The sequence below is a fragment of the Mustela lutreola genome, chromosome 18 (assembly GCF_030435805.1).
Source record: "Mustela lutreola isolate mMusLut2 chromosome 18, mMusLut2.pri, whole genome shotgun sequence".
In the NCBI taxonomy this organism is placed as follows: Eukaryota; Metazoa; Chordata; class Mammalia; order Carnivora; family Mustelidae; genus Mustela; species Mustela lutreola.
In genome coordinates, this window is record NC_081307.1 from 27,297,420 (window position 1) to 27,325,000 (window position 27,581).

Sequence of the window (27,581 nt, forward strand, 5' to 3'; positions counted from 1 at the left end):
GTATGTTTTTTCATTAAAGTATGATGAAATCTTTGATGATTGTGCTTTTATACAGTGCATATAGTCTATCAGTTTTTTTCTTTTTTTCCACAATAAAATGACAAGTAAAAGTTGCTTTTAAATTCAGAAAACTACATGACTAGCATTTTAAGAATCTCTGAAATCTTTAAGAATCTCTGAAATTTTAAGAATCTCTGAAATTGATCTTAGGCGAGAAATTTTAGACTTCTTCCTACCCACTAAAAGACTACCAATGATAATTTTCTGGATTTGCAATGATAATATTCAGAACTAACCATTTTATTTCTTTCTCTGAACCTATATGCCTTGTAATCAAATAATCCACATCCTTGATTCTATGTACATGAATTAGTTTATCATCATACCTGATCTGAGAAGAGGTTTTTATTTCTGCTTAGTGACCATGAAAATTTCTGAGCCACCAGGTGGCAGAGTGTCCTTGGCTTAGATTGAATATTACATTTATCCACTGATTGCCAAATGTGGTTCACAGTGAACGCTAGTGGCCCTCAAATCTTTTATTCATGTACCCCTCAAATAATTCTGAAAACATACACAGGAGCCACAAACTTTTAGGTTTACGTATAAAATCGTTCAACAAAAGTTTAAGTAACTGAAGAGGTTTAACTTCTGGCATACTATAAATAGTGAAATTGTAAAATTAAATTATTATCTCATTTTTTAAAATGAATCTAATTGAGTGCAAAATACCATAGTGATTTGATAGCAACCATCAGCTATTTTTATAAATTCTAAAACAAGCTCATCTTCTACATTGGATACTTTAATTGCTCCTTTTTCTCCGTAACACCTTATTTTCCATTTTTTTTTAAAGATTTTATTTATTTATTTGACAGAGAGAGATCACAGTAGACAGAGAGGCAGGCAGAGAGAGAGAGGGGAAGCAGGCTCCCTGCTGAGCAGAAAGCCCGATGCAGGACTCGATCCCAGGACCTTGAGATCATGACCTGAGCCGAAGGCAGCGGCTTAACCCACTGAGCCACCCAGGCGCCCCCTTATTTTCCATTTTATTTCCTCTACAGAATTTTATACAAATATAAAATGTTTTAAGCCTACATGCTTTGACCACAGTATTTTCCTTCTCTGCAACAAGAGTCTGTGTATAAATGAAAATAGATGTTTTGTATTTCCAGTGACCATAAGGTTCTAAGTGTCAAATTTTCATATTTCTGAATTTCTTATATATATTAGTATGTATTTATAAATTTGCCCAGTATACATTTATTTTTTCATTAATTTGAAAAATGCTGAAAAATATTGAGACAAAAATGACCCTTAATTTTACCACTCAAATAATATTTTTTATTCTTATTTTATTTTTTTAGAAGATTTTATTTATTTATTTGACAGAGACAGTAAAAGAGGGAACACAAGAAGGGGGAGTGGGAGAAGGAGAAGCAGAGAGCCCTATGTGGGGCTCAGTCCCAGGACCCTGGGATCATGACTTGAGCCAAAGGCAGATGCTTAATGACTGAGCCACCGAGGCAGCCCTTGAATAATATTCATAGAGAAAAATAAATGACAACCCCTGGTGTGCTTATCTCTTCCCACTTTGCCCAGATAAATTCTGTGATTTGAGGCCCATTCATTCATATTTTTTCTAAGTTTATAAAGATCTATCTATGTCTTTAAAATATGGAGCACAAAATATTAAGGCCCTTGCAAAATTTTTAAGAGATTCTTTCTTTCCTAGCACTCAAAGCAATGTTTCATTGGGGATGTGTGTGTATATATACACATACACACAAACATATGTACGTACATATGTTAAAAAATAATACGTATTGAGATGTGATATTGCTAAAGCTTAGAGCTGAGTCCTAAGGAGTTTAGGAAACTGCAAGACTCATGGAGACACGCTCTCCATAAACCCACTCTAGCTTCTGACACCAAGTGCAGGTTTGATAACTTGCTAGCTAGCAGACCCACAGAACACGCTGAACGCTGTCCTACTCATAGTTACACTCTATTGTGGGGAAGGATACAGATTACAGTCAGCCAAGGGAAAAATGACACCGAGCAGAATCCAGGAAGAGAAGTAAATGTGGAACTTCCATGTCCTCTCCCCATGGAGTCTCGGCTGTGCTATTTTCCTCCTATCTGTGTCGAATACATGGAATGTTGACAACTAGGGAGGCTCACCTGCGCCTTCATGTTCAGAGTTTCACTGAGGTTCTGTTTTGCAGGCATGAGTGGTTGCCTGTGTGCTAATTTCATTCTCTAGGCTCCAGCCCCTTTGGTTAAGCCAATACTGTGTGACCCAAAGCCCTCACCTACTTCAAATTTGTTGGTCTTCCTGGTGTGATCAGCTCCTACCCTAAATGCTATCGGATGCGTCCAGCTCCAACCCTATGTCACATTGTTAGATGATGAACATAATCCAAGGCCCCCCGGTAAACAAAGACACTCCTATCATACACGACATTCCAAGGGCTTAGAGATTACCTCCCAGAAGCTGAAGGAAAAGGCCAGACCCCTTTTTGGGTGAAGTTAAATTCTTTACTACCCAGATACACATATATACAATAAAACACACCCATGTGAAGTCTATAGCTCAATGAATTTTGACAAATGTGTATATCAGTGTAACTACCACCACAGTCAAGATAGAGGATATTTCCATGTCTCTAGAAAGTTCCCTCATGCTCCTTTGCAATCAATTCCCTCTACTCCCCCAACGGATCTTCTGTTTTTAGCATTTCATACACATATGTGGAAACATACAGGGTGTTTTATTTGGTGTCTCCCTTCTTTCATTCAGCATGTTTTTTGAGATTTACCCATAGAGTGTCAGTATTTTATTGGTGCTGGGAAGTATTTCACTCTGTGCATATGCCATAATTTATCTATCCATTCACCTGTTGACGAACACTTGGGTTGTTCTCAGTTTGGGGACTGTTGTGGACAAAGCTGCTGGTCTTTGTGTATATAGGTCTCTTTGTAGACATTTTTTTCAATATTTTGGGTAAATACCTAGAAGTAGTATTGATGGGTTGGATGAGACTTGATAAGAAACTGCCAAGCTGTTTTCCAGCATGGTTGTAATATTTTGCATTCCTACCAGCAGTGTATGAAAATCCAGTTGCTTCATGGCCTCTCCAACACTTGTTATTGTCAGTCTTTCTAATTGTAGCCACTTTAATGGTCATGTAGAGTCTTTACTCACTATTTTAATTTGTGTTTTCCTAATGATTTAGGAAGCTGAAAGTATTTCCACAAGTTCATTGGTCATTTGTATGTCATCTTCTGTGAATTTGATCAAATCTTTTGCCCATTTTAAATTGGATTATCTTCTTATTGAGGTATAAGTCTTCTTTATATATTTTTAATGTAAGCCCTTTTGCAAACATGTGGTTTGCTGTTTCATTTCTTAATGATACCTTTTGAAAAGTAGATGTTTTAATTTTCATGAATCTGAGAAGAACACATTTTAATTTGTGCTGTGAACTCCAGCTATTTTTATGGCTATTTTGGGGCCATCCCTCAAATTCAACAAATGTTATCCAACTGGCAACCAGTGACTTTTGGGATGGTCTCTACTTACTAAGTGTTTTTCTAAAATGAAGTAAGGTGGTATTAATAGTAATATTACACAGTATCTCAGATGTCATCATCACCAAAGTCCTTCTTTGGTGGGAAAAGTGGTTATTTTCTGAGACTTAGGTATTAACCCTACCTTCTCTTTTGTTTTCTCTTGACATAGCAGACATATAAAGACTATTCAGGAAACATAACAGTGATACTCCTGGTACTTTCTTTTGGCTGCTGCATTCAGATCCTGGGCTAAAAAAACAAAACAAAACAAAACAAAACAAAAAGAGAAACAAAAAATCCTCATGGTGAAATCTGTGAAGTAGATATTTTTATTCATTATTCAGATATTCATTATTCAGATATTCAGATGAAGAAAGTGAGGTTCAGAGAAATTAAATATCTTGACCAAGATCCCATAGCTAGTAAGTGGCTGAGCTGGTCTTCCAAGCTGGGTTTATCTAACTCCAAAACTCACGCTCTTCAATAATTTTCTGTTCAAGTTCTGGGCTCATCTGATTTTCGATATATTGAATATAGAATTTGGCAGGTTGTGGAGAAAGGGGAAGGACATGGGGGAAAGAGATTAGGTCTGGGACTTATTTTGGCACCAGCTGTTCATGCTTCTGCTTCCTAATCCCCTGTACAGACTGGGTAACTTTATAGAGGGTCCAGGGTAACCAAGCCGAATTAAACCAACATAATTGCAAGTCAGAAAATCTAACCAGTTAGGAGGCCATTTGGCTTACCACATGCCTCTGCCAGCATTTAATAAGATCCTCCTTTTGTGAAAAAAAATGTTAGTGACTTCCTCAAACCTCAATTGTGCAGCAGCTTGATCTATAATTTTACACGCCATCAATACCTTTGTTGATGGGATGCCTGGGTGGCTCAGTGGGTTAAATCCTCTGCCTTCAGCTCAGATCATGATCCTGGGGTCCTGGGATGGAGCCCCACATCGGACTCTCTGCTCAGCGGGGAGCCTGCTTCCACCTCTCTCTCTGCCTGCCTCTCTGCCTACTTGTGATCTCTGTCTGTCAAATAAAACTATTTAAAAAATAATAATTTTGTTGATACCACTTATGTCAGATCTCCTCATGAAAGCCATATAGTTATTTGAAATGTTATCCTAGTGATTAATACGGTTTACACTCAGCTCCCTTCTGAAATCTTTAATACACTGTTATTTTCCAACTTAATGAATGTGAATTGCCTTTAGTTAACTTAGGCTGTAAGCTTGGGACACTGGCAGCCTCATATTACTAGTCACACATTCTGAGGTCTTTCCTTCTGCTTGACGGCCAGAATCTCTGTCATTTGAACAACAAAGAGGAAATGCTCAGTGAGATCATTACATTATAATCACTTTGATCTGCAATCTGGTGTCCATTATCGTAGAATTCTACTGAATACTGAGTCTTCAGGCTTCCTTTTATTACAGTTAAGTGTTGTATTTGAAAATCCAAATGATGTTAAATATTCAGGTTGACATGAGTTATGAGATTGCCTATAATATACTAGAAGGTAAGCATTTATTAATAAAAAGAGAAAATTGCATATCTTTCCCTTCTTCAGGAACCAAGGGCCAAAACAATAATTTAGTTCTGGAATTCATTGGTACAGTATTAAAATGCATTTGGGAAGGAGGAAGTAAATTGCAGAGGAAGAGATGGTAAGATATGCTTAGAGATGGGCCATTTCCAACTAAGAAAAAAAGAACTTTTATACATACATGAAGACTGTTTTTATAATTGAAAAAAAAATTTTCACAGCCATTTAAAAAAGAATTTCTCTGGCTTTTCTTTTGCCATAAACTATGATGGGAAATGAGAATTACAATTTTCTGAAATTTTGTCCCATTTAAGCTCCTAAAATATTTCTTAGTTTTAAACCTGAAAATCTCTAAAATACCTTTCTCCTGAGGAGTTCAGTGTCATGGTCAGATTTGTTTTACTTAACCCATAATCTGCTATCTAAGTATTAGAAGATAATTAGCATTTGGCATCAAAGTTTTACTGATATTAAAGTTGGAAGATTCAAATACAGAGAGATTAAGACATTGGTCAGTGTCAAGGAAACACTGAGTTGGTTTAGGGATTTGATTTGGTTTTCCTAACCAATTTATCTATGGCTTGGAAGAAATTAACTTTCTAAGCACTTAAAATCAGACAGGAATTTAGTCTCCCTTTAAAGTTTTTGTTCTTATTTGAAGGTTGCCACTTAGGATGAAGGTCTTAATCATAAAAACATTCCAGAGAATGTTTTAGGTATAAAAGAAATTTGAGCAACATAAAAAAAAAAAAAAGGTTTTTAAAAAATGATAATAGTCATGTCTTTCTTCCCCTCTGAATCCATTCCACCCCCTCAAAACAAAAACAAAAACAAAACCAAAAAACTCTGCTGAAAGAAGGTCTCACTGAAGACAAATATAAATATATTATATGTGCTCCATAAATAAGAACTAACTCATGGGGAGGGCTAAGGAGTTATGGCGGACAAAACCAGAAACAAGAAAAAGGAAGAAAAGGGAAGTCATTGAAATATATGTACCAAAAAAGAGAGAAGAGACATGTAAAACAGTAAACTCTGTTTCTTTGGAATCTGACTTTTTTTTTTTTTTTTGTGAGGATGCAAACAGGTCCTTTGGGGGGCGGTGCTGAATCTGACTTTCAAAGTGCTTTATACATTTTTATTTTTATTGTATTCCATGAATCAAGTGGACAGTTAATATTTTCGGTATTTGGTAATTAAGCTCACAAAGAGGTAAACTATACTAACTTTCTCCATAGCCACTGACCCCGCAACTGAAGCAGTCAGAGAACCTATGGCCTGAGACTCAGCCTCTCACTTTGTCCCCACTCTTACTCCCTGCCTGTGGCACTCTTCTAGGGGTTGGAGAGAGCCATCCCACCCTATGGGGGTTAGCTGGGCCAACTGAGAAGGGGCCATGACAAAGAATAGCTTAGGCATCCCTCCACGTCAGGCACAGAAAGAGAACAACTAGTGGGTAAGAAGAGTCAAGTGATATTGATCGGTGGCTCCCCAGGGTTGAATTCAGAACATGTTCTGCTGTCTCCTGGGTGCCAAGATTTGACAGAAAGGGCAAAGGACAACTTGAACAATGTGGGGTGGGCGGGTGAAATCTCCATTCATTGTTGTTCACGTGGGAATGGAGTGCTCAGAATAGGGAGATCTTGACAAGGCTCCCTGCCAGGAGCAGCCTCTTATTTCTTATCAGAAATGGAATCCTCACTGCTTCTTTCTCTTCACCCTCGGGGTTGGAAAAGAGTGTGAGGAGCTCACACTTGTACCGGAGAGGAGAGATTTTCTCTAAGAGGACCTTTGTCCTTAATGCGAAAAAAATAAGAGCATGAAAAGAGAAGTTTCAAAAGGAAAGGACAAGTCTTAAAAGTCAGAAAAACATTTCAGAAAACAGGCTAAATGAAAAAGAAGTACAGTGGCTCTGGGTCACTAGAAAACACCAAATTGGTGGTGGTAGTGGTAGGGGTGTTGGTAAACAGGCAATGAAAAGAAAAAAAAAAAAACCATAGTTCAAAAAGCAAGCCTGTAAGGAGAAATTCAACAAAGCCAATATATACATTAGTAAGGGGTTGGTTACGTAAATGATGGTACATCCACACAGTGGAACACTATATCTCTTTTCAAAAAGGATTAAGTACGCGAGTATTAGTACAGCTTATCTAAGATCAACTTATGAAAAAATAAAATAACAGAATAAGTATTCAAATATACTTTTATTGTGAAATAACAATACATGTTAGTATATGTTATGTATGAAAAAAAATGGAAAGGATGAGGCATCAAGTAGCCAAAAGTAGTTATTTTCTGGAGGATGGAGGGAGCAGTTATTGTGGAAGGGATAATGTTTTATATTACAAGTTTTTATGCTATTCAAAACATTTCTGTAAAACTCATATAATTTCCATGGTGTTTTAAGGAGAAAAAAGTCAATAACAAGTATAGAAATAAGTTATATTATCAAGAAGAAACAATACAGATAAAGTTGAAAAAAGAAGAATTTATTTATTTGCACTGAAAACTAACATTGAAGTAATTCATACGGAACTGTGTCTATATCTGTAGCTAAATCTATGTCTGTCTATACCTCCATTTTTATGAAGTTGTGATCCCAAAGTAAAAGTTTTAATTTCATTTTAAAACTTTAGTTTAAAATGACACAAGGGACAGATTAACAGGTGATGATTATGGTCATAAATGTGTTCTGTATGATACTGTATTTGCCCTAAAATAGAATATTAAACATGATCCATAATAACAACTTTACTTACCTATTGAGGTAATTAATATTTTTTCAATGATTAAATATTTTCTTTTGATTAAGTAGAATTATTCCCTTCAGCTCTTCTCTTGCATTTTGTAAATCTCATAAGGCAACTCCAATTGCATTTGATTTACATATGGGCCTTCTCACAAGAGAATCACAAAGGGCTAACAGGAAGGGGAGAATGAGAACATTTCAAATATACTAAAATGAACTTAACAGAATATTTAAAATCAGACTTTAGAAAAGAGCAGAATTTGGAAGCTAATAGTTTGGAAATAATAGTTTGCACAGATGGACCTAATTGCCCTAAATTTTGAACTAGCTAGGTTAGGTTACATATGAAAAACAGAGTAATGGTGATAATTTCACCCGGGAGGATATTCTTGCACTTATCATTTGGGAAAACCTCCAGTGTGAAATCAGACCCAGAATCTTTCTAGTACATTGTCACATCTCAGCCAGACATGCCAAAAAGAGTGAGCGACAGATAGAGAGAGAGACAAAAGAAAAAGTGTAAATCCTTTGTTGTTTTTGTTCAAAATGACACAGAAGCTATATTCCAATCTGTGTGTTGCAGTCAGGTCGAAGTTCTATTTAATAGGATCGCATCAACAATCCACTCACCTAGGGCTGGGGCTCCATCCCAAATTAATGCATGCATCAAAAGAATTTGTCTAAGATGGAAAAAACCGTTAACGCTGGGATTTTGAAATATGATTTTGGAGGCTTTTAAGGGCCTGTATTATTTACACCAGGTGGAAGAAAACCTTCAGAGGACTTTCTCCCTGCAGTGCTGTAAAAAGTTAGAGCCCAGGCAGAGACGGCTTAGAGGGCCAGGATGCGGAAGTCAGTACAGGTGCGGATCGTTAACACGGGGGGGCGTGGGAAGAGGCTGCAGGACATAGTCCCGTTCAGGCATCTGGACCAAGCTGAGGGACTTCGGGGAACCCCATGGGGGGAACTCATCTTTGGAAAAGAGATGCTGGTTGTAAACAATCCAAGCTGTCTTGTTTTATAAGAACAGCTCTAAAATGGACACTACCAGGGCAATTTCACTTCTGAAATAACTGACACCTGTGTCTGGGACCATCTCCTCAGATAGCCCCGGGCTTCACGTTCCCTCCTTCCACGTGATGACTTCCCAGCAGGCCCCGCCCCGTCCCGGCATGCCCCTCCTCATTCCGGCATGCCCCTCCTCATCCCAGCATGCCCTGCCCCATCCCGGCATGCCCTGCCCCATCCCGGCATGCCCTGCCCCATCCCGGCATGCCCCTCCATATCCCGGCATGCCACCTCCCCATCCCGGCATGCCACCTCCCCATCCCAGCATGCCTCGCTGCCACAGGCACAGCGGCTTACCTGGAGGCTTGTGCGGTTCGCATTCCTCGAGCAGCGCAGATGCCAGCTGCCGCTCTTTCCCTGAGATAGGGCGGGGACTTGTGTGCGTTAACAAGAATTTTTCCAGGTAAGATCCCCACATTAATGCTTGGAAAATCCCCCTACCTTCTTCCCACAGGGTCTCACGTGTTCCTCCATATCTCGAAAAACCCGTGGCCCTAAGGCTCACCCACCTGGGAACAAGCCGTAGCTCCCAAAGTCAATCATCCTCAAGCTAGACAATCTAGGGAGAACACCTGCTCAGCATCAAGCCGGTCCTCATCATTCTTCTGCGCAAATCTTCAGCTGTATCCTGTCTGGGCTATTATTCATTGTCCAATTGCTTTGTTTCTCACTAACTGAAATGAAATCCTATCCCGCAGAAACCGAGTTTACCATGTCTGGAAGAACAAGGAATGCAAAGGGAGTGCGAGGAGGCTAGCCACCCACTTTTTTTTTTCTTTTTTTCTTTTTTCAGTTAATGTTGAAGTGAATGCAAACTTTACCCAGCTGTGTGGTTAATATCACTACTGCCTGACATCAGGAGACTGCCTGAGGATTTATATGTAGTAGTTTATATGTTTATTAAGCAACTTGACCCCTAGAAATAGGCTTGTAGTTTGGTAGGTTAGGTGGGATTATCTTGCTGGTTTTACAGATGAAAAAACAGTGTGTGAGAAATGAAGAGAGTTGCCGAAGTCCTACATCTATTAAGTAGCAGAAGTGAGGACTCAAACGCAGGACTTCCCACTTTACTACCCATGCTAAGAGATTTTTAGAAAAAAAGAAAAAAAAATCCATTATTCAAATCCCTTTGCTTGTGTTTGTTTTGGTGAACATAAGAAAAGGACTACTCTTCTAGTATTAAATATCCTTCTCTTCTTAACCATAACTAATTAAAAAATAAAACAATAACAAAGATGCCCTATATGTGTATACATATACACATATATGTGTATGTATGTGTGTGCGTCTATATCCTTACCTCTGTTTATATGAATATGAATATAAATACAAATACATATATATATATATATATATATATGTATATGTATATGTTTATCTATCTATCTCAAGGTGAGGTCATCCAAGAAGCAGCTGGGAGGTCCTCTGGGAGTGTGGAGTGACCCTGGACTACTTTGTGGCTTATCATACCAGGTTACATTAGTAAATCTCCGTTCTCAGGCTTGGTTCCACCTGGCCCCCTTGGGACCTTTCAAACCTAAGCCTGTAGGTCTCCTAGGGTAATTTCTGCCTGACTTGGTGCACAGGAGAGCGAAAAGACAAGACATATTACTCGGGACATATAGCAGGCTTGTCATATGCCAAGAGATCTGACATATGTGATCTGTGTTGGTGGGTTTTCTGTCACTCACCCTGGGTTTGATCAGTGATTTTTTTTATACTGTGCTTTTGTTTTAACATCTAATCATGTTAGAAAAGTATAGTCCTAAGCATTAGCTTAAATTATCTGTCCACTTTGAAATAAAGACAGAAAATACTTTTTTCAGAACCTGAGAATGTATTTTTTTTTTTAAAGATTTTATTTATTTATCAGAGAGAGAGAGGGGGAGAGAGCAAGCACAGGCAGACAGAATGGCAGGCAGAGGCAGAGGGAGAAGCAGGCTCCCCGCCGAGAAAGGAGCCTGATGTGGGACTCGATCCCAGGACGCCGGGATCATGACCTGAGCCGAAGGCAGCTGCTTAACCAACTGAGCCACCCAGGCGTCCCCTGAGAATGTATTTTATAGTAGTACCCAGATGATTTCTGAGAGAGCATAGAGTAAAGGTTTCTACAATAATGAAGGGAACAGAGGTGATGAAAAATAGTATTTTTCCTCCACTATATATCCTTGTCTATATTTTAAAAATAAAGTGGTCTAGTTGGGAAAAAAACACAATATAATAAATTAAAGAAAGTCTTAAAACAAACCCCAAACACTTCTTTAGAGAAAAGAGATCATCCTTAAATACTTTTTTGAATGTTAAGTATGATCTAATAATACACTTAAAATAATGGAATTATCCCATTAAACATAGATCGATCAGGAAAATATATGATCCTATCTCCAGGGACTTGGCTGAAGAATCAATGCTAAAATACAATGAAATAACCCCAAATTTATTATAGCAGACATAGTATTGTCTCTATTTTGAAACATAGTTAGCTAATATACATTGTATTTTTGTTTGTTTCTGAAGAATGCCATTTACAAAGTCCTTAGTGAAATGCTCAAAACTAATTGATATATAAACACTTCAACTTTGAGCCTTCTTGCTGTAGTTACCTTTGGAGTAAGTAAAAGATCTTCATTTAATGTGAGGCCCTCTGCCACATCTTTTTTATTTAACTCTTTTAGAAATAGCACTCATTAAAAGCAAAATCTAATTGCTAAATCGATATTAAAATAGAATCCTGATGTGCGCCTGGGGTGGCTCAGTGGGTTAAAACCTCTGCCTTCCGCTCATGTCATGATCCCAGGGTCCTGGAATCAAGCCCCACATCGGGCTCTCTGCTCTGTGGGAAGCCGGCTTCCCCCTCTCTCTGCCTGCCTCTCTGCCTGCTTGCGATCTCTGTCTGTCAAATAAATAAATAAAATTAAAAAAAAAATAGAATCCTGAGTCTGGCTTCTTTGTTGGCATTTTATTTTTTATTACTTCTGTACTCTGTATATAAATACTGTGCTTTGATTTTAAAATCATTCAGTAACAGAAAGGGGGAGTTTCTATAATGGGATTTCTGCTTACTTTATATGTGTGAAAGCCACTTTGCTTTTTTATTTATTGCATACAGAAAAATGTATGGAGCTAAAAAAATTCCTGAGATATTGTCAGTTATGGAATTGAAAGTAATAAGCCTGTCAGTAACTTGTTTTTTGTCCTTAGGGAGAAATATCAGAGACTGGTTTCTGATATTTCTGAGGACAGAATAAAGTTATTGCATGACAGAAGATTTTTTTTTTAAGATTTTATTTATTTATTTGACAGAGAGAAATCACAAGTAGATGGAGAGGCAGGCAGAGAGAGAGAGAGGGAAGCAGGCTCCCCGCTGAGCAGAGAGCCCGATGCGGGACTCGATCCCAGGACCCTGAGATCATGACCTGAGCCGAAGGCAGCGGCTTAACCCACTGAGCAACCCAGGCGCCCCGACAGAAGATTTTTTTAAACAGGGTAGATTTGTGCTAAAATAGTATCTTTGGGCTTTGTGCCTAAAGACTACCTTCTCCCTTTTAGAAATTAATTCATTCATTTGAAAGAGAGAGAACAGAGAGAGAGAAAGAGAGAGAGAGCACAAGCTGGGAGGAGTGGAGGGCAAAGCAGACTCCCTGCTGAGCAGGGAGCCCAATGTGGGGCTCAGCCCCAGGAACCTGAGATCATGACCTGAGCTGAAGGCAAACACCCAGCCAACTGAGCCACCCAGCTGCCCAACACTAGCTTCTTTTTTTAAAGTATTTTATTGAGTTATTTTCGAGAGAGTTCATAGACATACATGTGGGAGCAGGAGGGGAACAGAGGGCGAGGCAGAGATAGAGGAAGAGGGAGGTAATCTCCAGCAGACTCTGTGCTGAGTGCAGAGGCAGGTGTGGGGCCTACCCCACAACCCTGAGATCCTGACCTGAGCTGAAACCTGAAATTCTTAACTGACTGAACCACCCAGGTGTCCCAAGACTACCTTCTCAGTAAAGGAGGTCTTTGGGGTACTTAAGAATGTAAGTTCTCTTAGATAAAGTCCAAGATGAACTCTCCTTATGTCAAAACTCACTTACAGAGTATAGCGTTAAAGGTTAGCTATGGATGTATTGACGTCATAATCTTATACATTAACGTTTAAGTTTCTATGGAAGGATTGTGGAGGGACCTTTTTCTGCTCGAGAAAGTATAGAATGTAGGAAAGACAATCGTAGGGAAGAAATTTCAGCCTTATTCAAACAGTAAGAGTAACGAAATGGCCAGCTTTAGGACTCCAGAGTCCGTTAGCAGGGTTCAAGTTCAAGCTCCATCAGATACTAGCGATGTAAGGTTTCACCATACAATGGAGATAATAATAGTATTAGGACTGAAAAAATTAATACTTGTAAGATCTGACATGTAGTAAGTGGCCAATAACTATTGGCTACAGATATCTGTAGTCAGATAAATATATCTGACTACAGTCAGAATTGAAGCTACTTACCCATTGCCTGTAGGGACAGAATGAGTGATGAAATGAAAATAGGGATTGCAAGGGCACCTGGTGGGCTCAAGTCAGTAGAGCATGTGACTCTTGGTCTCAGGGTTATGAGTTCAAGCCCCATGTTTGGTGTAGAGGTTACTTTAAAATCTTAAAAAAGAAAAATAGGGGCTGGATGGTTATGTTTGAAGGTTTCTTCTAGAGTCTGAATCCATGTGACCTCACACTCATTTTCCTTGCTATAATACCCATGATGTAAACCTCCTCAACTGTCTAACCTATGTACCCTCTCGGTGTTTTCCTATCCTAATATTTATCTGGGCTTCTTCCCTCTTCCAAACCCTCACTCTTCTCATTCTGACATCCTCCCACTGTGCTTGGCAGAAGTTCCAATCCAAGAGGAATTAACTTCTACTATGTTCTTGACTTCTTCAAAAGGTTACAATCTAGTTTAACCAAATGGCTCTCTGCTAAGGACACTACTTCTCCAGAAGCCCTTTCGAGAGCTCATTGTCCAGGTTGCCCGGGTGACTCAGTTTGTTAAGCATCTGCCTAAGCTTAGGTTATGATCCCAGGGTCCTGGATTTGAGCCCCATATCACGTCATGTTGGGCTCCTTGCCCAGATGGAAGTCTGCTTCTCCCTCTCCTCTGCCCCTCCCCCTGTTTGTGCTTTCTCTCTCTCTCTCAAATAAGTAAATAAAATCTCAACCCCCGCCAAAAAACAACAAACCCAAACCTCGTTATCCAAGCTTTTGGTTGTCATTTCTAGACCATTTCTCTCCTGCCCTCTTTAGGCACCTCAGAGATCTCTAATACTATCAGGATAGTGTTGGTGATGATAATACTCAATTGATGGTTGTAGGGAATATATGGGGACAATGCACATAAAATACTCAGCATAGTGTTAAGAACATATTAAATTCTTGGTAAATATTAGTTTTTACTCTTATGTTTACTTGACTCTCCCATAAGTGTGTGTCATTATCCAAAAATCCTATGAAATCATACTTTCAGCCTATTTCTGACTAGCATCCTCTATCTGTTCTAGTCCATGGACCACCTTCTCTGAGCTAAAAGCCAGCTTAGAATCTCTTCTCCCATGTTAGACATTTTCTTGTCAATATCATAAACTATCTTGCTTTGTTTCTTTTATTCACATCCGTACGGCAGATTCCCAAACATGGATAAGTCCAATTGTCCATTTTACCTTCACTGCACCAGATTACTGGGAAAAACCAGACTACTAGTAGGTGAATATCACTGTAAATTCATTGTCACCAACTTCAGCTGGGCTCTTCACTTTCTCTGTCACCCCCTACTATGTTCTCTCAGTCAACTCCATGTCTCTGTCTCCACTCTGCATATTTCACATCTTTTTCAATTTCTTCAAAACACATCCCCTCTCACTTGCTTTCCTCCCCTGCCCTAATCTCGGTAAAATAGGCTTGCATCTTCATAGTAAAATTAGAAAAGGGGAGCCCCTGATATTTCAAATCCTATAAATCCATTATTTCCTTCTTTCCCCCTGTTTTGGTGAAAGGTATTCTTTCTCCCATCTACCTGTGGTCTTTTTTTTTTTTTTTTTAAGTTTTATTTGTTTATTTGAGAGAGAGAGCGTGCGCATACACACATGAGCAGGAGGGGCAGAGTAAGAGAGAGCGAATCTGAAACAGACTCCATGCTGAGTGCAGAGCCCAATGCAGGGCTCGATCTCATGGCCCCAAGATCATAACCTGAGCAGAAACCAAGAACCCGGGTGCCCAACTGACTGCACCACCCAGGTGTCCCGTGATCTTTCTTTCATAGGCTCTGTCAGTAATTCCTTCTTTTTCTCTTTTCAGCCTCTGCCTTCATACTGCCCCTGGCAGTATTTAACAGTGCTCATATTATTCATCTTTAAAAAAGCAAGCATCTCCCTTGACTCCACCTTTCCTTCCGGCTTGCCTTCTTTTTCCTTTTCCCTTCCGAGCGAGGCTTCTTGAAAGAAATGTAGATTTTGTGTCTCTTCCCTCCAGTTCCACTCACTCAGCCCACTACAGTATGGTTGTGGACCCCATCACTCTACCAGAACTGCTCTCATGAGGGTCATTGACTTCTTACTTCTATTTTTTTTTCAAGATTTTATTTATTTGTCAGAAAAAGAAAGGATACAAGCAGGGGGAACAGCAGGCAGAGGGAGAAGCAGGCTCCTGGCTGAGCAAGGAGCCCAATGTGGGACTCAATCCTAAGACCCTGGGATCATGACCTGAGCCAAAAGCAGCCACGTAACCGACTGAGCCACCCAGGTGTCCTGGCTTCTTACTTCTGAACTCAATGAAATGCATGGTTTGCTTGACCTCTAGACTGCTTTGAAGTGACTGACCATTGGCTCCTCTTCACAGCCCTCTGTTTTCTTGGCTCCTGTTATCATTTCTCTTGGCTTCCTTTCTGCCTTTTTTTTTTTCCCCCCACGACTTCTTAGGTTCTCTTGTCAGCACTCTTCCTCTACTCGTCCCTTAGGTAGGGCCTCTGCCCTGCTTCCTCTTCTCAACTCACTGTATGTATTTTCCTTTAATATCACATGTAATCCTATAGTCTCAGATCACCTTTATATAGCAGTGACTTCCACATTTATATATCTCCAGCCAGTGGCTCTCCTGGGTTTCAGACCCTTATCTCGGCCCTCTTATTGGACACTTCCTCTTGGTTGTCTCATAGCCCAAAGTCAACATGTTTAAAACTGAGCTCAGAATCCTCACTTGCACCGTCACAGCCTGTTTGTCCTCCAGTGTTCCTTCATCTCAGTTAATGACACCCCCAGCTACCCAGTCATCCAAGCCAGAAACCTAGGAATTATCCTTGACTTCTCTCTCACATTAGACATCCAACTAAAAAATCAAGTTTTGTATCTTTTACATTGTTTCTCTCATTCATGCTTTACCATCTCAGTTAAGCTAGTGTGCTCTGTAACATGAATTATTTCACGCTAGAGAGCCTCCTTCTGAAGCGTGCAGGCATTGCTCTCCTTCAAATCCCTCTCCACTCAGTGCTTTTAAAAACACAAGTTTGTCTGTCTCTGTATGCTTTAAATCCTTTAATGGTATTTTACTTAGGGTTTAACCAGAGAAACAGAACCAATATACTAAGAGATTCCTTGCAAGGAATTGGTTTACACGGGTTGAGGCAAAGTCTAAATGCCATAAGGCAGGCTCTAGGAAGAGCAGCCTGGCATTCTCAGGCATGGCCTGAAGTTGCTGTGTATGGGCAGAATTTCTTCTTCAGGGAATATCTGGTTCTGCTTTTAAGGTCTTTCAACTGATTAAGTCAACCCCAGCCAGATGATCTAGGATCATCTCCTTTACCTAAAGTCAAGTGATTATGAACTTCAGTCGTATTTGCCAAATATGCAACACATAGATGAGTGTTTAATTGAATAACTGGGGACTGTTAGCCGAGCCACACTGACACATCAAAGGCCATCAAATAGCTTCTCACACCTTTCAAATACAGCCCATACTTTTTAAAAGTGGCTGCATGTACAGTAGTCCCCCCTCATCTGAGGCTTCACTTTCACTGGTTTCAATTACAAGGCATCAACCATGGTCTAGAATCACATAATTCTCCTCCTGACCTATTGTCAGGTTTGTAGTAGCCTAACAGGATGTCACAGTGCTCACATCACTTACCTCTGTTCATTTCATCATGTAGACCTCTTACCATCTCGCAGCATCACGAGAAGTAGAAGGGTGAGCACAATTACTATAAGATATTTTAGGAGTGAGACCACACGCACCTAACTTTATTACAGCATATTGTAATTGTTCTACTTTTTTGTGTTATTACTCTTAGTCTCTTACTGTGCCTTTTTTATAAATTAAACTTTATCTTAGATATGTATGTATGGGAAAACCCACAGTGCATATAAGGTTCAGTGCTCTCTGCCATTTCCGGTGTCCACTGGGGACCTTGGAACGTATTTCCTGCAGATGGGGGAGCAGGGGCTACTGTAATGTCTGTACAACCTGGCATTCATCTTTCTGTCAAACCTGGTCTCTCTCTCCTCTGATACCTGAACTGTGTGCATTAGTAAGATTGAGATCTTTTCATTTCCAGAATGTGCCTGTTCTCTACCTATAATGCTCTTTCTCTTTTCTTCTCTACTTAGGTGACTCACAGCTCACCCTTTTCTTAAGATTCATTTCCTCACTTATAGACTGAGTTAGGTCATGTTGTTAAAAGCTCTGTTAAAATCCTGTATTTCTTGTCATAATATTCTTCACATTTTATTGCAATGTCTTGTTTACAGTCTTCCTTGCTATGCTGTAAGGTCTGTCTTATCACTGTATTCCAAACCTTTAATATACTGCCTAACACATAGTAGGTGGTCTCTAAGTATTTGTTGAATAACCAGAAGGATGAATAAATATAGCTTTATTATTTTTTAGAAGTCTTGTTAAATTTGTGAACATAGGCTATCCACACTTAATTCAAAGTGTAAAATGTTTGGGTGCCTGGGTGGCTCAGTGGGTTAAGCCGCTGCCTTCGGCTCAGGTCATGATCTCAGGGTCCTGGGATCGAGTCCCGCATCAAGCTCTCTGCTCAGCAGGGAGCCTGCTTCCCTATCTCTCTATCTGGCTGCCTCTCTGTCTACTTGTGATTTCTCTGTGTCAAATTAATAAATAAAATCTTTAAAAAAAAAAGTGTAAAATGTTTTCCAAAGCAAACATGTCTGACTTTCATTTTTCCCTGTCATATTAGAATGGATAATGGAAGGGTAGCTTTTAAAAGTTCCTCTTTCTATGAATACATATCATCATACTGGAGGCATGAGTTACTCATTCATTCACTACATTTTGAGCACTTTATGGCCATTGTTGTAAGTTCTAAGGATACAGTGCTGAGCATGAGAGGCAAGGTACCTATTTTCATGTAGCTTACATGAGAAGTGCAGACACAGGACAGACAATACCTAGTCACTAATAAAGCAGTAAGAATAATTTCCATTGATAAGAAAAATAATAATAAAAATAGAATGATAATGATAATAACTAGGTCAGTGAGGGGAGAGTGAAGTAAAGTGGTTAGAGAAAGCCTCATTTTACCCATCAGTAAAAGGAAGGCGGTTTAACTGTTATGGAAATACATCCCCCCCAAATACCTTTCCCATTAAAGAGAGTATGTGCAAGAACCTAGATGTCCATCAACAGATGAATGGATAAAGAAGATGTGGTATATATATACAATGGAATACTATGTAGCCATCAAAAGAAATGAAATCTTGCCATTTGCAACTATGTGGATGGAACTAGAGGGTATTAGGCCCAGCAAAATAAGTCAGTCAACCTAATTATCACATGATCTCCCTGATATGAGGAAGTTGAGAGGCAATGTGGGGGGTTTAGGGGGTAGGAAAGGAATAAATGAAACAAGATGGGATCAGGAGGGAGACTAAGAGACTCTTAATCTCACAAAATAAACTGAAGGTTGCCGGGGGAGGGGGCAGAGAGAGGGTGGTTGGGTTATGGACATTGGAGAAGGTATGTGTAAACCTGGTGATTCACAGACCTCTACCCCTGGAGCTAATAATCCATTATATGTTAATAAAAAAATTAAAAATTAAAAAAAAAGCCAAAGAGAGAGAGAGAGAGAGTATGTGCATATTACATGTATTAACTTTTTAAATTTCCTGAGTAGCTTTTCTTTTTATGGATGCATAAAATTTCCCAGAGTTTCATGAAGCTCTGGGAATTAAGAAAATTGCCCAAGGCCACAGAGAGCTAAGTAGAACTGGGGTTCAAATGTCAGTCTAATTAATCCAAAGCCCACGTTCTCTCCACTGTCATTTTCCACTCAGAAGGCATCCGGAGAAAAAGGGCTACTTGTGTCACTGTTTAAGCAATAAATTCTAGTATTTTTTTTGAAGATTTTATTAAAGGTTTATTTACTTGGGGGGAGAGAGAGAGCATGAGCAGGAAGCACAGTGGGAAAGGGAGAGAAAACCTCAGGCAGATTCCCTTCTGAGCACAGAGCCCCGGGTGGGGCTGGATCTCACAACCTGAGCCAAAGCCAAGAGTCAGATGCTTAACCGATTGTGCCACCCAGGAGCCCCTTTTTGAAGATTTTTAAAACTGTACTCTATATCAATAATAATAATGCACAGTATACAGTATTTTTTTCATAATACATAATATTTTATAATATTCTCCTATTTTTCAAGGCACTTTTATTTTCATTTTCTCATAATCCTGTGACTACTAAGTAAGATAGAGAGAACTTACAGACCACTTGAGAGTTGAGATAACTGAAATCTGACTGTCGAGTGATTTTGCCATAATTACATTGCTGTGCAGTGGTAAATATAGACTGAATTCAGTTCTCTTGACTTTCAGTCTGATATTTTTTCCAGTATCCCTGGGAAAAAACCATTTCTTTTCTTTTTTAAGTACTGAGTTTAAGAATTTAAGTGCAAATAAAACCTGAGAATTAGTTTTATCTTCTCAGGACAATGCCAAAGATTTATTCATTAGTACTGGTAACTTCAGTGCTAGGAAATGAAAAAGAAAAGAGTATAACAGGGAATAAAGGGAAAAGTGTTACGTGTCTCATTAAATAATTGGGTCTCTCCTTTTTTTCCCTGATTTTATGCAAGTGAAAAAAGGACATCCAAGCCTCTGAGGCACTATCACACTCCATATTTATGAAATGCACATATGTGATAAATTAATTCTTCATAAAGCCATTTTTTGTTTGTTGTGTTATTCTTGATGGTGTCTATGTTTTGTTTGATAATTATCAAGGAAGTATTAATGAAAATGAGGGGAGAAAAAGAAACCCTTTCTCATGTTATTCTTTCATTGCATTGCCAAAAGAAAATCTATTCCCCCTCTTTTCCAAAAGTCAGCTGGGTCTTTATCAGCTTTGCAAAATGATGAATGAATGCCTTGTTCATTATTATTGCTTAAGTCATTCTTATTTATGCCAGTAATTCAAGGATTATGTTTTGATTGTTCTGGAGAGATGAAAACACTTTCTTGCTGATGAATAAACACTGCCGCTTTTTAAATATTTGTATGCAAAATATCTGTAAAGCCATTATGAAATGCTTTTGCAAGAGCATTAGGAAGCTGTTTTTGGAAAGGCACTTTTTTTTCTTACCTTTTCTTTCGTGCTAAGCAGTTCAATTGAAAGGCCTTTCAGAGTTAGCTTGTTTAAGCAATACCAGTGTTTTAGTGTAATGAATAACTTTTTACAGAGGACAATCCCACACAATTCAACACCCCGGTATTTCTATTTCTGTGCATCACCAATGCGGGGTTTCTGTGGTAGAATCTCTTTCTTTGAGAAAGCTGAAGCGATCAACACCCTGATTAACCTCTGATATTCACGTGGTGCTCTTGATCTCGAGGACCGCAGCAGTAACAAAGCGGTAATGGCAGCCATATGCTTCGGGTATTGTGGGTAAGGGTGACCCAGATGTGAACTTGGGGGGTGACTGATGCTAACTGCTATTTGTTTCAGGTTTGGTGTGGAGATTACCGGTGAGGAGTTTGAGTTGCTACTTGACAGAATCCCCCGGGATGAAGATGGAAATGTCAGATCCCTCCAACTCGTGGCCATGCTGGATGATCGGTACTGCTTTTCCACACTTTCTCACTGTGCACTATTCTGTTCTTATTGTTTTTAATACAGAGAATGGACCCCTAGGAGAACTAGGATTACTTGAAATTTCTCTTCACTGATTTGTAGCTCATTTATTAATGTTTTATAAGTGAGAGAGCGTTTCAGAATAGCTGTGTTGACCAAAAAAAAAAAAAAAAAAAAAAAGTGGCATGTTTTAACGTTGATCCATGGCAGTTCATTTTAAAATATTCCATATCTCAACATCTGGAAAACGGCCATGAGAGGGGATAATGTGACTGAAATGACAAAAGAGATAGTATAAATCTTGTTGCAGAATTAGGAGGAGAACTGCTATAAGCGGCAGAAGTCAGGCCCTGGAGATGAACTATCCCAGCTGTGCTAAACATGCTCCCACACACGCTGACTGTTTACCCCTCACCCCCCCCCCAAGTACTGTCCATTCACAAGGCTTCTTACCACTTCCTTCCAGTGGGGTCCAGCCTGGACAGTAGAGTGAGTACATGGCTGTTGCCAATGCTTATGTTAAAATCAGAGCAAGACTGCTTTCCAGAATATTCCCGATCTGTATTTCTAGATCAGGGAACCTCTTTTTATGGAGTTTCCAAAGTAGTTCAAGGCTTAAGTATTTAAAATTTTGGTAAATATTGACCATTTTATTCCTGAAATAGCTTTTTTTTTTTTTTTCCTGAAATATCTTAAGGGATATTGCAGTCCTAGGCATCTGATGTTTTGGGCTGAGACCACTGAAAAATGAGCTCCTTCTTCCAAATGATAGTTATTTTCTCCAGAGCAGTTTTAGAAAGTAACTGTCTTCATTCCATACACCTCCTGCTGTCCTCCAAGTCTCAGGACTATACTCTGGAGTCAAAACAAAGCCATCTGTAATTTCCTGTTCTTGATAGCAGAGTATGCAGACACTTACCAACCTGATTTGATTTAAGAGACTTCACAAGACACACCCTTCCCAAATTAGTTCCCATCATGTCTGCTGTAGAACCTGAACTCCTCATCTAAAGGGACCCAGTTCTTTGAGTCAGAAAGTACAGATTTGCAGAAGCTGTTAAGATGTGGATATCTCTGAGAGGGATAATACTTTAATTTGTCTGTCATTAATGCTTCATTCAGCATTTCCCAAAGTATATTTCAAAGAGAAACACTAGTTTCATAGGATTAAAACTCTTATCCTTTTTTTTTTTTTTTTTTAAAGATTTTATTTATTTATCAGAGAGAGAGGGGGGCAGAGAGCAAGTACAGGCAGACAGAATGGCAGGCAGAGGCAGAGGGAGAAGCAGGCTCCCTGCCGAGCAAGGAGCCCGATGTGGGACTCGATCCCAGGACGCTAGGATCATGACCTGAGCCGAAGGCAGCTGCCTAACCAACTGAGCCACCCAGGCGTCCCTAAAACTCTTATCCTTAAAAATGTTCCCATGGCCAGGGGCACCTGGGTGGCTCAGTCGGTTAAGTGACTGCCTTGGGCTCAGCTCATGATCCTGGGATCCCGGGATCCTGGGATCCTGGAATTGAGCCCTACATCAGGCTCCCTGCTCAGTGGGGAGCCTGTCTCTCCCTCTCCCTCTGCCTTTTCCCCTGGCTTGTGCTCTCTCCCACTCACTGTCTCTCTCTCCAATAAATAAATAAAATTAAAAAAAAAAAGGAAAAGTCTCCCATGGCCAAATAAGTTTGGGAAACTTACTAAATAAAGTTTCTGATTAAATAAAGTTAAATTAATCTCTTTCCTGAAGGATTTCACACAGTCTCTAATATTGCCAGCATGTGTCATAACTTTTGAGGAAAGAAAAACAGATCTTAAAGCAAGTAGTTTATTTCGAAGACGGTCCCATGAAATACTGGTGAGCTATCGGGAAATGAGACCCAGAAGGGGAGAAAGCGAATATAGATCAGGTGTATTCATGAGCGAGTCATTGGCATAGGCATCTGGGGCACTCTCCTACCATGGACCTCTGGAAAACTGCTAGAACCTCTCTCAGGACTGTGGCAGTTGAGAACAAGGAAGCTAGAGTAGATGTACCCGTCGGTTCCCACCTGCCGTGGGTCATGGGCTGCTCTTGGCAGCGTGAACTCTCTGGCTGCACATGGAGCTGGCAGAGCGAGCTCCCAGTCAGAATGGCCTCTGAGGAGTCCGAGGTGCTTGTACCAGAAAGCCCTCAGGGTGAAAGGGCACCAGAAGTGCTGAGGAGGTACTGGTGGGCCTTATCCAAAAGTGGGCATCTGCAGTAGTGGGATTTCTGTAGCATTTCTCAGACTTACTTGGCCTTCTCTCATGGAACACCACAGAAAATGATTCAGGAATCACTACCTTAGTTGGATAAGTTAAACTTGCTAAGTATACTTTACCTTATAAAGTCAAGATCAAGTGTTTGAGAGGATGAAGTGAAGGAGGGGAGAGTTTTTAAAACCAGGGGAACCTGTAGAGAGACATAGACACAGGCAGGCAGGGGGAGTTTCCTGAACACCCACGGGACAGCAGTGTAAGGACACTTAGGCTGATTTGTCAATGCCAGAGAGACAATGCGAGGTGGCAAACAAGCGAGGTAGACAGGTACTAAAGACAGAGTCGGTGTGAGCCTGCCCTACTCCCTTCCATTTTACGTGGATGTGTTAATGACAGGAGCAGCTCTTTGGATTAATTATATTCTTGATTCAGGATACCAAAAAACAAACTGTAAGTTCATTATTAATATTAACAAATACCTCTGCTTATCTGCTATTTGACAGGCCTTTATCTCTTTATTATTTCCATTTTGCTTGTGAGGAAATAGATGTATAGAAAGTTGAAGTGACTTGCCCAGAACACGGTCAGGGGAACCCAGGTCCCTCTGAATTATACAACAGCAAGAGGAGCTCCATTTCACAAGAATTTAGAATGGGCCCACATTCATGTGAAGAGCTTTACATGCATTATTTCATTTAATGGTAAAGACTTTTTCTAAATTCTGCTTAAATTCACCGATTCATTGCTAACTGTCCACCTCATCTGTGTCAGGATGATCATATTTATTGCTTGGTGGTATGGGGTGAAAGCCCTTGAGCTGGGTTTTAGCCTCACAACCCTGAGATCAAGAGTTGCATTCTCTACTGACTGAGCTGGCCAAGCACCTCCTTGGTCAAGTCTTTAACATTCCTTTGCTCTGGTTATTTCATCTATAAAATGAAAAGTTTAGGACAAAAGCTCTCCCAAGGTTCTTTTAGGCCTAACATTCTACTTGGAGCAGTTTATATTCTTCTAAATATAAATAGAGATTTGGAGGGGACATCTAATATATTTAAATGATGTTATTGTAGAAACGTGTTTTCCTGGCAAATATGAAGAATTAACAGATCATAACACTGAAATAAAGTACTTCAGAATCATCAGATGAAAATCAGTATAATATATATTTATTGACTATTTTCTATGTTTTCAGTCAGCCAAGCATTTTTGAAATTGGGAAAGCAGTATTTCTTTTAGAGAGATTATTTCTTCTCTAAATTTATCACAAAATATGCATATGTGATTGAGAACTTCATTTTTTTAATGTGTATTTGGAGAAAAAAAGAAAGTAGCTTTTAATTTAGGAGGATGAAGAACTGTAGAAAACAATCTATAGAACAGTTCACAGGACCAGGAGTATTAAAAATAAAAAAAATTCATTTGAGATTATTTTTATTTTACTTCTTTGTGTGTACCCCCTTTAGTGCCCAGTTTTTAAGGACATACAAAAAACTTCTCAACCCAGTTAAAATTAGTATGTTTTGATCATCATAGCATGTTTGAGAAAAAATGTGGCCAAAAAACGACCAAGTCCATTAAAAGCAAATGGTAGAGAATTCCAGTTATATATATATATATATATATAAAAAGTCCCAGAGATTAAAAGTGCAGCATAGACGATGTAGTCAGTAATATTGTGATGATGTTGTATGGTGACTCACTATGGCCGTGAGCAGTGCTTCATGAATGGAATTATTGATTCACTGTTACACACCTGAAACTAATATAACACTCTGTGTCAACTATACTTCAATTTAAAAACATGGAGACTTTAGGAGACATGGTGCTCACACCAGTGTAATTCCCAAGGAACCAATGGAATCGTTCCTCTGGGTTTGTGACTTAACTCAGTCATTTCACAGGCAGCTGTCCCACCCAGATACCACCTCCAAGGGCAGGATCCTCCTTCCAAAGAATATGTGTGCAGTTAAGGACCAGCCTAAGAGCCCTTGAGAAGATAGGACTGTCCGGACTATATAGAAGCCTCCACTGACTCTGGGAAACTTTGGAAGTGCCAGGTTGTCAGTCTTCCAACTCTTGGCTGTTTGTAAGACACAGTGCTTCCTTTTGGGTGAAGAATCCTATATTAGTTTCCTGGAAGTGCCATAACAAAGTACCACACACTGGGTGACTTAAAACAACAAAACTTTGTTCTCTCATAGTTCTGAAAGCTGGAGGTTCTGTATCATGGTATCCGCAGGACACGGTCTCTCTGAGACTCTGGGTAGAATCCTGCCTTGCTTTTCCCAGCTCCTGAGGGTGACTGGCAGTCCTTGATGTTCCTTTCCTTACATCTGCATCATCCTAGCATCTGGCTCTCTTGTCACATGATGTTCTCCCTATATGTCTCTGTTTCCAAATTTTCTTCTTCTTCTGAGGATATAAGTCATAATGGATTAAGGACCAACATATAAAAAAACCAATATGACCTCTTCTTAACTAATTATATCTCCAACTACCCTATTTCCAAATAAGGTCCTATTCTGAGCTATAGGAGGATAAGGGACTTCAACATATCCTATGGGGGGATGTAGTTCAACACATAACAAACCCTGTCATAGATCTAATGTGTTCAGTTTCTTATAAGTCTCACTGGGGGGAGGATACAAAGAAGAGTTTGTTCCTGTGTGTCATCTGACAACAACGATAACAATAGCTAACATTTAATGCCTACTACTTGTCAGGCACTAAATATTAGCTCATTTCATTCTTACAACAACTCTATCAAAGATTTGACGTGTAAGAACATGTGGTACGGAAAGTGAGTTGCCCACGTCACACATTTAGTGGCAGTGGAACCAACACCTAGGACATGCTGGCTGATTCCAGAGCCCACATATCTCATCCTACCCTCCTCTGGACTGAAGTAAGAGCAATTCAATCTGTACTAACAATTACATGTGGCTACGAAGCATATGAAATCAAATCAGAGGAAATCATGTTTTCTGGCTACTTATTCTTACCATTATTAAAGCTTGAATAGAAATTAGGTAAGTGTGAAATACCAGATTCTAAGACTTATTAGTCTTTTAGGAAAAAAGTTACAGTATCTCATTAATGATTTTTATATTGATTACATGTTGAAATGATAATATTTAGCATAGATCAGGTTACATAGAATATTAAAATTAATTTGAACTTTTAATCAAATCTGCTAAAATGTACTAGAAAATTTTAAATCACTTTTTGCACATACTTTGCAATTACTTATGTGGTAATCCTATTGGACAGTGCTGAATTAGCAAATCTTTCTAATTAGAATAGGCAGCATAATGGAAAGAAGGAATTGAATCATGGCTGACCACAGGTAAGTCAGTTTTTAACAGTGCTTAGCTTCTCTATCTGTAAATGTGCTAGAAAACCTGAACTTTCCTCACAAATTTAATTTATTAACAAATTGAGCAAAAGTAATTATGGGTCGTTTGACCCGATGTTTACAGAAGACTAGATAATTATCCAGCAAAGCAGGAATAATATAAATAAGTAGCTCCTCTAGATTCAATATAAGTTTGAAGTATTTACTTATTTTCTTTCAGCAAACTGATGTGCTAACTTTGAACTCCAGATACACAAAATATCTGTGTGGCGTGGAGGTTAGCCATCATTTCTGGCTGTACAGTTGTAATTTAATAATGACCATTTCCTGTAGTATAGGTCTTTGAGTTGGTAAGGGCACGTAATATTCTCTCCCTTTTATAGATTTAAAAACAGACTCAGAGGTTAAGATGCATATCTAGCATTCTTGGCCGTAAGATCAGTATTTTTCTCATCATACGTTCCAGGTAATGAATATCATACTTAATTTTTAGATGTGGCGCCTTTTAGCTGTGATTCCCCTGAGGAATGGAAGAGGAAGTAGGTAAAAGGGAGGAGGTTAAAGCGTCTATGCTTTTCTTTGACGTGATGTATGAAGGTGTGTAGCCAACTGTGACATACACCAGAATGTTGGAACCTTGACTACAGTTTGCTGAGACTGGGAAGGCACCTTCATGTGAGAAAGTTCACAAAATGCAGCTACTTAAAGAAGATAAGCAGTCAGACATTGCAAGAAATCCATGTTTTGGGGCCCCTAATTTTTGTTATTGTTTAGGTTAGAAAAGCAGTACATTCTTATTGCAAATATCCAAATACTGTAGAAAAAGCACAAAGTCAAAAGAAGAGATGATGCCCTTACCATCTTCCCCCAGTCCAGCTTCAGAAATAACCAGTTGATTATTAATCTTAACATGGAAGAACTCAGCATGCACATTAATTTCATGGT

General features: G+C 39.3%; 1 long non-coding RNA gene across 1 annotated transcript in view; it reads left to right on the forward strand.

Annotated features, from left to right (window-relative positions):
- The first annotated feature begins 8,743 nt into the window (after nt 1-8,743).
- The window catches only part of LOC131820478 (uncharacterized), a 46,355-nt gene continuing 27,517 nt past the window's right edge, over nt 8,744-27,581 (forward strand). The window contains exons 1-2 of the long non-coding RNA XR_009349658.1: nt 8,744-9,344; nt 20,926-21,036. This is a non-coding gene — a long non-coding RNA (uncharacterized LOC131820478). The remainder of the gene's footprint in view (nt 9,345-20,925; nt 21,037-27,581) is intronic.